Consider the following 13530-nt stretch of genomic DNA (forward strand, 5'->3'; position numbering starts at 1 on the left):
TAAAGTCATCTTTGTAAGGAAATCAGTTTCAAACTGGTTCCACCTTTGTGTTTTTATTGCCCCTGAAAAGACTTTGGACATCAGTTGGACCTCCTTTTTTTAAACTGTTTGAAAATAATACCTCCTTTCCCTCTCTGTATTGACCAAAGTTTCCCTTGCATTTATAGCAGTAGCATCAGCAGCAGCTTTTTCCACATCAGCTTTTCCTCCCCTATGAGAGACTGACCACTGTGTTAGCAAAGAGTGGGCTGTAAGTTAATAATAGTGTGGTCCGGGTATGCTGCAGCCAGACAACAAAGACACTTTATTCCACTCATTATCTCCTATATTTAGCTCACTGACACCTCCTCGTCTGCTCTTCATAATGCGAGCTAAGTGCATATTTAAAGAGGGTAAATATAGATGTTTTCACTTCAATTATTTATTGAGATAGAGCCATGATAGCTAACATAGTGTTCAGAATAACAGTGGAGTGGAAGAGTGGAGCTCTGAATAATGTGGGAGGAAGTGATGATTATTCAAACATTAAAATACATTCTGAATAGTCTGTCAGTCATTCGGTTAAGTAAACTGAGAGTCTGAAGACTCTTCTCTTGTTTAGCATAACTGCATAAATCTGTCTTTTCAACCTTATCAAGCACTTCCAATCCTATTCTCATAAAGTCTCACCCGATCATCTGTGTCTTCATCTTATCCTCTGTTCGCCTCATCTCCCTCCTATCATTTTCATTGAACACAGTGTTCTGCCTTCCTCCATCTTGTCTCACCCTCTCTGCTCTTCCAGACTCCTGTCGTGTAGCAGTCAGTGATTAGCATAATTCTCCTTCATGTAACAGATGGTGTTTCTACGTCAGGGACCATAATGACAGACATGTAGCAGCAAGACAGAGACAGGGCCACACACACTCGACATTTTACCTTCCTTTACACTAGAAAGACCATGAGAGGTCATTCTTGTGTTTTCAATATTATTTGCCATCGTATACAGCTAACTGTAATCACTCCTATAAATCACCTGCATTTGCAATAGAAAATTCATCTAACAAATTCATCTAGAAAAATAACATCTGGCTTTATCTGATTTTCAAAACATTGCATTTTGATCCCCTTTTATGGTTAAATAATAATATCCAAGCATCATTAACAAACTATTTACAGAAAATGTATTTGGCAAGTGGAATTACTGCTCTGATCACCAGAGAATTCTGGTGTGACTTTTCTGATAAATACTGCATTACTTTTACCACCTGCTGTCATCGATTTAACCATTATTGTCACTCTAACCACACTCAAGCCTCACCCAGGAGAAATTTTACAAGCTAGACTAAAAGAAACTTGCTACATCGAAAACACAGAGTCAACCTCACAGCAAGGCAGTGCATACTGGTGAAGAATACGCATTGCACGTCCTTGAGGGGGACTTAAAGTCACAGATCAGGGCTCTAACTCAGTGGATAACTTCACTCATAGTACAAATCTCACATCAAAAACAATCCACCAGAAGAATGACCAAAAGAACCCCAGCAGGGATCACTGTACAACAGGCAATATCCAAACACAACTAAACACATACAAAACACATCTATACACTCTGCCCAAGGTCATAATGGGGAACTCTGCCCACAAGTGCTCCCCAGATTTGAAATCACAGTGGTTGGGACCTAGATCAGTTGACTCTTTACAGAGTTGAACTAGTTGAAAGAACACTGGTGGATCAACACTGTCAAATAACTCCAACACTGAAGACCATTTTACTCAAAATGGAGACAAAATTAAGCTTTGGCAGCTGACAATATATTTATCTTTTTGTTCATTTGAAAGTCTGGCCCCCAAAGTGTGTGTCAAGACGGAATCTTACAAATGTAGTCGATAACTTCTGCTGAAGAGCTTAGAAGATGGTATAGTTGCTTAGGGTAATTTAGGGAGTTTAAGGTAAATGTGCCAAAAAGTAATGCTGGCTCGATTATACGCTAAATTTAAAGTTTTACATTTTTATCTTTTACCAAAAAAGCCTCTGTTTGGCACTATTTTCAATGCTAGCTTTAGCTTCTAGCTGCGTGTTCTTCCACCTCAGTGTAAATGAACAGATGTTTGGGTCTGCGCTCTTCAGCAGAGACAACAAGAACAGGCTAAGCTAAACAAAACAACATTTTGACTCAAAAGGCAATGACATGCTGTTTACTGTGGATACAAGGGGATACTTTCATGAGCAGGGGGAACAGAGAGAAACAGGTTTAACGGGTGGAAAATCAGCAGGACGAAAGAGAAAGGAGAAAAACTTCTGTGAAGACTGGTCAGCTTACCTGGTGGTGTAGGCGTTGAAACTGTTAGCCCATGCTCACACAGCTGCTACTGTTGTCACGAGTGGGACTTACCAACACTTCTTCAGGACATTTCTGATCAAGGGTATCAGTTCACAGACTCCTGCAGCCTGCATCACTCCCCATCCAGAGTTCCCTGCCTTATCGAACTCTGTTTTACCTACCGAGGAGAAATTGGAGGATCCGACACTGAACAGAAGATTAATGGAAACTTGTCATCCAAGAAAGTTAACCGCTGTAGCTTTATTCCTCTAATTGCTGATAACTAGACAAGCTACAGCCGGCACAATATGTTACTTTATGAAAACACTGTGTCAGCTGTTAAAGTGGAAAACTGAGCTGAAATAACTAGTTTTAGTTTAGCTTTGCCTTTTCTTTCCAGGTACAAGTGTTCATATTTCCTTGTTTTTTTTTAAACTTTCTTCAATAAACAATTAGAATTAAAATACAGACACTTCCATGAGAAGTCAAGGACCAGCAGTATTGTGACTTTTAATTTAGCAAAGTCGTATGCTTTATTAATGTGAGAACAGTCAAAATGACTGCCTTGGTCTTTCTAGTGCTAACACTTTGACTGTAAACACAACATCTCTTAAAGACAGACGCATTATCAAGCTAGAAATTAAATCACAGTTTGGTGCTGACAGTGAGATGGAAAGGTGTAAGGGAAATGTTTTAAACCCACATAAAAACAGCAGTCCAGGAGCAGGGCCTGTTCTCTCATTACACCAACATGTCACTATTCTCCAGAAACCAAGCTCAGGTCCATATTTAGCAAGAAATCAGCAAATCAGTGTTTCCAGTTTAACAAGTGATTTACTGTCAGCTGTCAGCCAGAACTCTGCTGTCACTTGCCAATTACAATACCAGAGGTGCTATTTAAGCCTGGCTGCTCTCAGGAGCTGCCATCCCCCGTATGAGAACACATGATTTTAATTTGTGCCAAAATGTGTCGTTAAAATATGGGTGAATGAGTTCACTTTTCAGCTCGTGTGTGGGGTGTAAACCTCCAACTGTGGGTTTAAATAATCAGTGACAACATTGCCAATTCTCTTCTGGCAACTGCTTGTTATATTGTTGTGTTTTGACATGAGTATTATATTTGGGAAACAAGCAGGCTACATCCTCACCACTGTGTTTGGATTCCAAAGTCCTAAATCTAACTACATTCAAACCCATATCAACAACACTTTGGCATGAGTTGTTTCTGAGAGTGACTAGCTGCCTCTATTTAAGCAAATTTTACTGAAAATTCTCAGATTTTGTTTTTGTGTGTATAGTCAAAAACTGAGCCCTGACTGGGACTGTGAATTGAAATGGACAGTGCTCCTCACCCTCAAATTCCACATTCTGCATAGTGATGCACTCTGCAGAGCAAATCTCTCCCTTTGTAGTCAGTCTTTTCATTTCATAGTGAAGTGTGCACTCTGGTTTGCCTCCAGCACCTGCCAGGAGCACCACTCTATACTGACGTGCTCAAGATACATGCCAAGTGTATTTTCAGCTAAGGCCACTGCCATAACATGTCCATATATAGCAGATCAACCCAACAGGAACCAGACAGCACAAACACTTTGAGCAATTTTAAAATACAACTCCATTAGGGATGCATGATACTGGATTTTGCCCATATCCAATGTGCTTGTATTTTCAAACTTATTTTAGGTGGTACTGATACAGATATAGTGTTCACTGTTAAAATCACAAAGTATCTGCTATGTAAAAAGGCAACAGAAAAGTAGGACTGAGTGAGGCATGGGGAAGTACAGTCTGGCAGTTGTTGGGCCTTCATTTAAAATGATCGGGGCTCACAATAGTGTACAATTCACAGCGATTTCAGGGTGAAAAATAAGTTTTACTTTTACTGTAGGCTGTAAATATTGGCAGAAATTTTCCGTACCAATATTTACCAATACCAATATATACCTATGTTTAACTTTTAATCTGATTCAATTCTTCATAGAAAATATAAACCTGTTAACCTTCCAATGTACTCCCCCATGTTTGAAGCAAAAAATAAAACAGAAAAATATCCAAGTGAACAGTAAAGAGCCTTGAAGAGGCTGTTGTTTAAATACTACTCTGAAGGGCAAGCTAGCTGGCATGGCTAAGGAGTCTAGGAGTTTTTTGTAAGTGAAGGCAATGTACTGGATAAATGGAAATGGAAAATAGACAACAAATGCGGGTTTCAATGAGTTTACATGAAACACTTCATACAGATTGTTTTGCCCAGATCAAAGCCTCTTCTTATGATCATGGGGTGTGATTAGAGTCTGATGTCCAACAGATCCAGAAATGCGCAACAGTCAGTCCATTAATGTTCCTTCCACAGTTTCAGCAAGTTTAAAGTCTTGTGGTGTCAAGACTCAGCTTCAGGATGAGAGCAGAGCTCATTTTGTTCTTCTAGTGGTGGGAGAAGAGTTGTGAGTCATTCATCGAATATCAGTAAACTTTCTGCAGCACTACTGTCCGGATGACGTCAAACTGAGGAAGAACTCTTGTGATCAACTGGGCAATTGCTAACTGCCCTAAAACAAGCTAAAGCCTGGAAAACAGCACAACAGTGGAAGGCGGTGGGTCTGCTACCTGAAGGTGGTTGTTACATAACGTTTTTACAACCGTTGATCGTAACAAGTGGCTTAAAGGTTTTAATATTTAGTACCTCAAAAGTACTCTAACACATTAGTTTTAGAAGTAGGTAATGCAGTGACATAAAAATTGCTTTTCTCAGCATGTAACTCAGTAATCTAATGAGTTAGGTTCAAAAGTAATGCTACCTAACACTGCTCAGAGCTGTGCTCTGCTGTGCATCTCTTCAGAAATCAATCCAGTGGTCGAGGACATATGCAGTTGGAATGAACAAAACCATGACACGCACGAAACACTGCAGACACAGAGTATGTAGAATTTGTGTATTAGTCGTCTTCTGTTGTGCTGAATTAAAGGTAGATCACCACCACAATGTGCACTGACTTGTTGAACGAGTGACAAGACATGTACATAAAGGAGCTGGCATGTCAAAGGGCAGAACTGAAGCTTCACCCTTCCAGTAATAAATTTCACTTTCCATCATGACATGTTTTTAAAAATTATTTTTGAGTTTTTGGACAGTGGTAAGGATCATGAATCAGCAGAGAGAACATGTGGTAAATGGATCAAAGGTCAGACCTATGCCCAGGCTGGCTTATTGTAGGACTGTAGCCTCTAGACATGAGGTATGACCTTACTGCTACACCATTGGCCACAACTTAATAAATACAGCCCCTGATGTTGTTTTTGGTAAACTTACTGGATTTGCTTATTTACATGCAGCACTTAAGAATGCAACTTCTGCCTACAGAATCAGGAGGAACCAGACTAGTTTTAAGAAATGTGTGAATTAAGCAAACCTTTTATTGCTCAATGAACCTTAATCGCTATGCACTATTCATTTTACATTACAATACTTATAATGCATCTCACAATCTCTGTCTTAATCTGATTACAGTAATCAGTACGTTTTTCCTTCATACAGTGAGGATATATTTCTTTATTCCACTGCTTAAACAGTCAGTGACATTTTTCCTTTAAAATTACATGTTTCACTGTGTTTCAGCAGATGTAATTTATGGACCGTCTCATCTGATGAGTTAATGGTTTCAGTTAGTAGGCCTTTAAAAAATTCTCAGACTCTTTAATGGCCTGTTAGATCTGACTGATTATAAGGCAGTGCTGACATTATGAGGGTTGTGAAGCAGCTGTTAATTATGGGACCACTCAGTTATTTAAGTCACTGATAAGTCATGATAACAGACAGGTATTTTTAAGCTGTTTGTTGGATTGGAGAGTAAAGAATGGAGGAGAATTCTGTTCCAAACATGTGGACTGAAGCCAACCAAAAATGAAACATTTCAAAACCAAGACGTCTGAATATTTTCCTTTTTGAGAAATATATGGGCTATTCTACTGGATTGGTTAAAACTGCAGTCACATACTAAAAAAAACATTTAAGAAAAACAACTGGATATTCACATCCTTGATGTCTATTAATGTAATGTTATGAGCTGTTCAATCTAAATGCATTTCTTTAAATAGCATTAAATTGAATATATAAGATTTCCTCCATTTTTTGTGACTCCATATTGGGAAGTCGCTGCCCCAAACACTAACGCCTAATTTTCAACGGATGACAGTATTATTTAAATGATTTTTATTATTACATTTTTCAAATGGATTTATATATATATATATATATATATATATATATATCTTTTTGATTTTTGGTTTTGTTGTGAATTCAACAAATATACATTTAAAAAACAAACAAACAAACAAACAAAAAAAACTGTCCCATGTTTTCATGTCACTACTGAAACAAGATGCATTTTGGCCTTTAGAGGGGGCCTATTTAAACGGTTACTACCGTAACATATGGTAAAGTTATGGCTGTGACCTGATTGTTTTGGTAATGACAAAATAAATTGATGCCAATTATTTTTAGACCAAAGAATTACATTTATTAAACACATAGATAATTTGTATTTCTACTTTATCCTGTATTTTCCCACTGAGAGATAAAACATAAAATGCATAAAAGGGGGGCAGAGTGAATGCAGGGAGTACAGGGAACAACCGAGGAATGACCCAGTGAAATACCAAGAATATTTTTAAAAGGAAAGAGAAAGATATCAGACACAAAAAGAAGAAGGAAAGCTGAAACCCATCAGTGAATTATCAGATAGAGAGAAAAGAAGGGTCAGGGGGCACAGTGGAAAAGAAGACAACAATACCTCAGGAGGTTTGTAAAAACACAGAAAGTGCTGAATGACTTTTTCAAAATAACAGTCTATTTGAAGACTTCCAATCAGGATTTGGAGCCCACCATAGCACTGAAACTGCATTCGTTAAAGCGACTGATCTACTGTTAGCTTCTGACTGAGCTCTTCTCTCTGTCCTTATTTTATTAGATCTTAGTACTGCTTTTAAAACTTTTGACCATCATATCCGGTTACAGAGACTTGAGCAATCACTTGAAATTACAGGAGTAGCATTAAGCTGGTTTAAATCTTATCTCTTGGGTCAATCTCAGTTTGTACATATTAATAAACAGTCCACTACTCACACCATAGCTAGCTATGGTGTTCTTCAGGGTTCTGTGCTTGGACCAATTCTTTTCACTCTTTATATGCTTCCTCAAGGTGACATTATGAGGAACCATGCCATAGATTTTCATTGTTGTGCTGATGATATTCAACTGTATGTATCCATGAAACCTGATGACAAAACTCAGTTATTTAAACTAGAAGCATGCATTGAAGGCATTAAAATTTGGATGACCAGAAATGTCCTACTTCTTAACTCAGACAAGACTGAAGTTATTGTGCAGGCAAAATTTGCAAAGGCAAAAAAATAATTATTATTCTGAATAGAGGTAATGTTGTGGTAGTGACACATTTTTGGAAAGTAAAGTTATTAAAAGACTGTTTGAAAAAACAAAATAAATATTGAGTGTACCTTCAATAAATATGCATCCTTTGCATATATTGCAACAGTTTTATGGTAAAATAGAAATGAAATCGCATACAAATTTTAATGAAATTCCAAATCTGAAGTTGAACCAATTTAATAGAATGGCCCATGTACAGACATGGACGACAATATTGGCACCCCTGGAATTTTTCCAGAAAATACACAATTTCTCCCAGAAATTGTTGCAACTACAGATGTTTTAGGTATACACATGTTTATTTCATTTATGTGCATTGGAACAACACAAAAAGTAGTCCAACATAAATTACTCTCAAAGGAGTCAAATATGTGACCTTTAATCTACAGGAGAAAAAAGATTTTTGATAAGGCAAGATGATATTTTATTGATCTCCAGATGAACTCAAATGTATAAATGCTCATAGTTTTATAAACAAAGCTGTTTTTTTTAGGCTGATCTGATAGGGTCCTTTCAATGGCTGATGTCATCAATGATCCCAGTAGATGCCCAGATATACCCTAATTGGTGTTTGTTGTGTTTTTAATGCTCCGAATAAGAGAGCATTCAGGCAGAGAGTTCCAGGCTGACCTGTCAAATAATGAACGGTTCAGATTAGTGCACACCACATGGACGCTCCTAGGGGAGAAATTCACGGGTGCACCTGTTGTTCATCCCTGAGCTTTAACCGTAAGTCAAAGGAGGGTTTTAAAAACAGAAGTGATGCCTAGCTGTGACTCATTTAAACCCACATACGGGCCATTGAAGCTGCTGGGTGTGACATTACTATTTACTTCGTTCCTTTACATTCACAGTCCCAGCTGTCTCCGTCTGCTCCCTCTTTTCAAAAGCTGCTTCCTGCTATTATAAGAGCTTAGACAAGACAGAGACACACAGATGCCACCTGAGGCATGATGAAAGATTCCAGAGAGTGTTATTATGCTAAATTATTCACATATGCAGATAAGTTGCATCTTGGCTGTAATTGCACATGACTGGTAACACAGGTACTCCATATGGAATTACAGACATACCCAGTGTGCGGATGCATTCATAGCTGTGACTACTTACTGGGTCTGCCAATGTCTGCATGTACACGTTTCAACATCAGTGAATGTGTGAACGTGTTTGCATGCAGAGCTGGTATTAACAGGCTCTGGGATGAGATGTAACCAGCCTTTGAAAAACACATTTGTGGAAATTTTGTTGAAAACACGAGTTAAAAAGATCCAATCTTTTAATCTTATAATTTTACAGTTCTGGTTTCTGATCTATTACTGTCCATCCTCTTTATGTAGGTTATTCTACAATGTTTTCAATCAGGTCAAAATCAGTATATATATATATAAACAAACAAACTAATAAAACTGGTCTGGACAAAAATGATGATACCCTTGACTTAATATTTTGTTGCACATCCTTTTTAGGCAACCACTGCAATCACTGCTCCAGCTGTCTCAGGTTTGCAGGCTGTCTTCTCCAGACTGCATGTTTCAGCTCCTTCCAAAGATGCTCAATATGATTAGATCAAGGCTCATAGAAGAATCGAATAATCAGAATAGTTGTGTTTTGTTCTTAGCCATTCTTGGGTGTTTTTAGCTGTGTGTTTCAGATTAACCAATGGGCATTCTGGGGCCCTCACAGGCCCAGGGGCCCACATGCACTGGGGGCCCAACTACATGTTGATAGAGAAAAAAAAAAAAAAAAAAAAGATCTGTGGTTATCAAAATGAGTTTTACTCATATAGTTTAAAAGATAGTTTATATAATCGTCTTTTTATGCCTATTTTGTATGGCAGAAAAAGAAAACAAATCTCTTACATGTTCAATTTACCAGAAAAAAGTTTGCCAAAACAACACATCATCATCATCCTACAGCATTTTTTCGAGACATACAAATGTTATATTTCTTATGTCTGTCCTCAAAGGAGAAGAAACAACTTTCAGAATTATCTTTTGTTGAGAATTGTTTTGATCTATCACTTTCTGATGGATTTCAGGTAGTCGGGGGATCTGAATGCAAATCGACTTTCATGACAAAGTATCAGGCAGATGTTGCTGAAGTTTGTTTACTAGTTCTTCATGGTTTGGGGAAGGAAGTCTGGCAGAATGACCAAGACAAACAAGTTTTAAACACAGATGATCACAGCCACTGTGTGGTGGAGCTTGTACTTTCTCAACTGCTGTGTGGTGTGACATTCAAAGCTTCAATAAAGATGGTATCCATGGTGACCAGTCCTGAGCAGAAGCCCCTGGATGATGGAAAATGCATTATTGTCCCTAACACCCTTTATTCATCAGAGGTGGAGGCAGAATACTAGTATAGTGACCTGCATGTGATAGAAATTGTTCCTCTTACTGATGGATAGCAGAGCTATGTATCACAACCTTTTTTCTGCCACTGAAAGGCTGACCCTCGACATGAAATTATGTCACTATATTAACTTTCCTAAAGTGCTCTTGCATTTTCAAATGGTTTTAGGTGTTAGAAAATGCACTGGGAATTTTTGCTTAAAGGTGAGGTGAAGTACTTAAAATTTATTGTGTATGAATGTTATCGACTGTGTATGGGTATCATCCTTTTTTCATATTTTATACACATTTATTTTCTTTAAATAAAAGGGAATCTATCATCTACATGAACTAGTCATACCAAAAACATGATTATTCTCTATGTCTTTTTGAATATCCCAGGGAGTAACGATAATATATTCATTGCAGCATGAGTATGTTTTCACTTCTTTACATTTACATTAAGACAAGTTCAAGATTGAAACCTTGGAAGAAAAATGATCAATTTCCAGTGAAAACAATTCATTTTGGACACTCATTGTTAGCTGTTTTTAGTCACTTCACTTAAATCACTCTAAGATGAAAAATGTTGAACTCTTGGAACTTTGCCACGTTTGTCAGTGTAACTTCTCACTCACCAACCAACCAACAGAACTACAAAAAATGTTTTAATTATTTATGCTTTGGTACAATATGGGCATCTTAAATATTTACACCACTTAAAACAGAATAACCATTTTATTGGTAATGTTAACAATATGGATGGACACAATGAATGACATGATTATTAGAGCATTGTCAACCCAACGAAAGAGAAAAAAAAAAAGAGAAAAAAAAAAGGGCAATCAAGGGCAAAAGTTGGTGAAAAGTGGCAGGAAAGAGGACAACATGGGCAAAAAGCAGCAAAATAAATTGCTTAAATTAGCAAAATAAAGTGGCAAAATGGGTAGAAAAAGTGGTCAAAATGTGGCAAAAAAAGGGAAAAAGTAACAACAAAAGTGGTACATAAAGCAAAAAAATGGGGCAAGAGTAGCAAATTGAAGTGGAACAAATGGACAAAAAGCAGCAAAATATAGGTTAAAGTATAACATTTTTTATTAGTATTATCAGTATTATTATGTTTTTTCAACCTGAATAGTAACCACTCCTATCAAAGCAACAAAAAAAGGTATTGATGCTTTGGAACTATATTGACATCTTAAAAATTTACACCACTTTAAGAATGACCTTTTTATTGGTAATGTTCACAATATGGATGCTCACACTGAACTAAATGATTATTAAAGCAATGTCCACCCAATTTGCACAAACGTCAGTATGCAGGAAAATAAAGTAGAAGAAACTGAGACAACTTTAATAGAAAGGAATTGTGAACAGAGACAAAATGTGGCAAAATATTGGTTTGAAGTGGCAAAAGAAGTGGCAAAACATGGCAGAAATGGGTCAAACGTTCTAAAAATGTGTCTAAATTTGGCAAAAAAGTAGCAAAAACAGTTTGAAAGTGGCAAAAAATATAGACAAGGGCCAAAAGCAGCACATAATGGTTAAATTAGCAAAAAAGATCTGTCAAAAAATGGGTTAAAATGTCGCAAATCCAGCAAAAATAGGCAAAAATAGGCAAAAATTGGTTAAATGTTGCAAAATTGGGTGATAAAAAGACAAATTGTTTGAAAATTACAGAAATTTGGAAAGCAAGGGCAAAAAGCAGCAAAAAGGGGTAAATTGGCCAAAATAGATGTAACGAAAATGGGTAGAAAAAGTAGTGAATTCAGCTAAAAATTAGCATGAATAAATACTTTTAACATTAGAACCCAGTAATGGCTTGACACACTTTTCAGCTGCAAAATCAGGTAACTGTTAGCCGGGATGCTTGCACCAATGTTACTGATCCAACAAATACTGACATCATCAATAAATTGTAACTGCGGAGGGCCAGTTTTTTCAAGGCCCAGCTAATTCTGTGGGCAGGTCTGCACCTAGTAGGAGGAAGGTGTAATACGTAAGGGTTAATGCCTGACAAGGTGTCCAATTATCAGGGGTTAATGGACTTCACAGAGGCAACGGTCCTCTACAAAGTCCATTACCCTGCAAATAATATGGTAACTTGCCAATGAAAAATTTAATTAAACCACAAATTTATCATGAGAAGTTCCATGGGTGTTCATTTACCAGAAGTTAATGGACACCAATGGAACTTCCAGAGCCAATCAGAATTGAGTATTCACCAAGACTAACTGAAGCCTACATTAAAATTATACCTTAAAGAGTAGAGTGTAAACTCCGTCCTAAGATATTCATACTAGGCCATGTTTGAACTTAAGTACAGCTGGTGCAACCCAAAGCAGCTGTTGAAAATAAATAGAGAAAACCAGTCGGCTAACAAGTCATGCAAGTTCTCTTTTCAAACTCTTCAATTTAAAGGTCCAGGATGATAGACACAAACTCTTAGTATTTTCATTTCGTTATTACCTACAGAAATCCAACAAACATGTTTCATAGTCTGCAGGATGCTTCATAATTTCAATATAGGTATCTTAACTAGTAACATGCCTCTGTGAATCTCCAGTTTAGCCAACTGCTTTAGGTTTTGAGTCAGTTGGATGAATTATTAAGAGCACTGGGACTTGTGTTTTTTCTTTGCAGAGGGACTTTTTGAACTTTTCACATTGCAAACCCTTTTGGCTTGAAGAAAAACTGCACATATGAAGCTCATTTGCATCTGGTTACTCCCCTCTGGTGGATATTACCCGTTACCATGGCAACCTCTATGCAATCTTAATGTGGTCTAAATCTGTGTCTCATATTGAATCTTTAATCAAAGTTTAATTAACAATCTACTCAACAGACTTGCTAATTAACCCACAAAGTCTGTTTGCAGGTCCTTGTTTTTCAGCAGTGTTTTTGGGTCAATGTAATTTCACTGGAGTTTAATCTACTTACATGATCTACAGTGTTGCATCATGCTGTTATTCACATTTTCATCAGAGTTTCAACATGGAACATACTGTAGGTCTAACCTTATCATTCTCTATCTTTTAAAGAGATCCCTTTAAATCTTAGCATGTGGAGTATGTCAAACATTCAGTTTTGATTTTCCTAATAGTAACTGCTGCTCTGTGGTGCAGGGCTGTTTTATTCATGCCACTCTTACCCTTAACCCACAAGAACCATGTGCTCCCAAGGGTTCTCAGTCTTTTCCGCCTGTGACCCCCCAAAAATAAAGTTGCCAGAGACAGGGGACCTCCACTGAACCTAAAGGTGGTTGAATACAGCCATGCCCATTCAGAAAGAGTCATGTGCAGACAAGGCCATCCATAAGGGGGTGGGTAAAGGGGGGAAGCTTTCTGGGGCGGGCCAAACTGGGGGCCCATGGAGGTCAGCGATCTCATGGTCCATTGTAAAGTTAAGCTGTGACATCTATATTGATTTTAATACCTGAATAATAACCACTCTT

The sequence above is a fragment of the Cheilinus undulatus genome, linkage group 10 (assembly GCF_018320785.1).
Source record: "Cheilinus undulatus linkage group 10, ASM1832078v1, whole genome shotgun sequence".
In the NCBI taxonomy this organism is placed as follows: domain Eukaryota; kingdom Metazoa; phylum Chordata; class Actinopteri; order Labriformes; family Labridae; genus Cheilinus; species Cheilinus undulatus.